Genomic DNA, 1,052 nt, shown 5'->3' with positions numbered 1-1,052 from the left:
AAGCAGATCTGTGTCACTGAACCTGGTCTCCTGCATCTGAATGTGGTGATGCTGGTGCAGACTCCTCACCAGCCCTGGGGTCTGGACCAGACGACTGATCAGAGGAACTAAGAGAGCAGGAGCGTGGCCACAGCTGGAGGAGAGCAGCCACAGCTGGCGACCACAACCAATAACAAGCAAACAGAGAAAGAGCACATGGAAACACTCCCATTCACAATAGCTGCAAATAAAATAAAATATCTTGGAATAAACTTGACCAAAGACATTAAAGAGCTCTACAATGAAAAATTTAAATCTTTAAAGAAAGAAATTGAGGAAGACATCAGAAGATGGAAGGACCTCCTAAACTCATGGATTGGAAGAATTAATATTGTGAAAATGACCGTCCTACTAAAAGTCATATATAGTTTCAACACAATGCCAATCAAAATCCCCATGACATTTTTCACAAAATTGGAAAAAACTATCTTAAGATTCATATGGAAGCACAAAAGACCTCAGATAGCTAAAACAACCCTGAGCACTAAGAGCAATGCCAGGGGGATTACTATACCAGATTTCAAGCTGTATTACAGAGCTATTGTCATAAAAACAGCATGGCACTGGCACAAAAATAGACCCATAGACAATGGAACAAAACTGAAGACCCAAACATGAGTAAATGCAATTTCAGCCACCTGATATTTGACAAAGGGGCCAAGAACATTGACTGGGGGAAAGACAGAATGTTCAGCAAATGATGATGGCAAAACTGGATCTCTGCTTGTAGAAGAATGAAACTAAACCCCTATCTTTCACCCTACACAAAAGTCAATTCCAACTCTGAAACTATTAGAAGAAAACATTGGTAAAAACCTACAAGATATAGGCATAGGAAAGGATTTTCTAAACCCAAAATCAATTGCTCAGGAAACAAGGGCAATAATTAACAAAGGGGACCCAATTAAACTAAAAAGCTTCAGTATATCAAAGGAGACAACCAAGGAAGCAAACAGAAAACCCACAGAATGGGAGAAAATCTTCACCAGCGACACATCCGACAGAGGTTTAAT

This window comes from Nannospalax galili, unplaced genomic scaffold (genome assembly GCF_000622305.1).
Source record: "Nannospalax galili isolate Female #2095 unplaced genomic scaffold, S.galili_v1.0 scaffold4, whole genome shotgun sequence".
In the NCBI taxonomy this organism is placed as follows: domain Eukaryota; kingdom Metazoa; phylum Chordata; class Mammalia; order Rodentia; family Spalacidae; genus Nannospalax; species Nannospalax galili.
Note: the sequence above shows the minus strand (reverse complement) of the source record.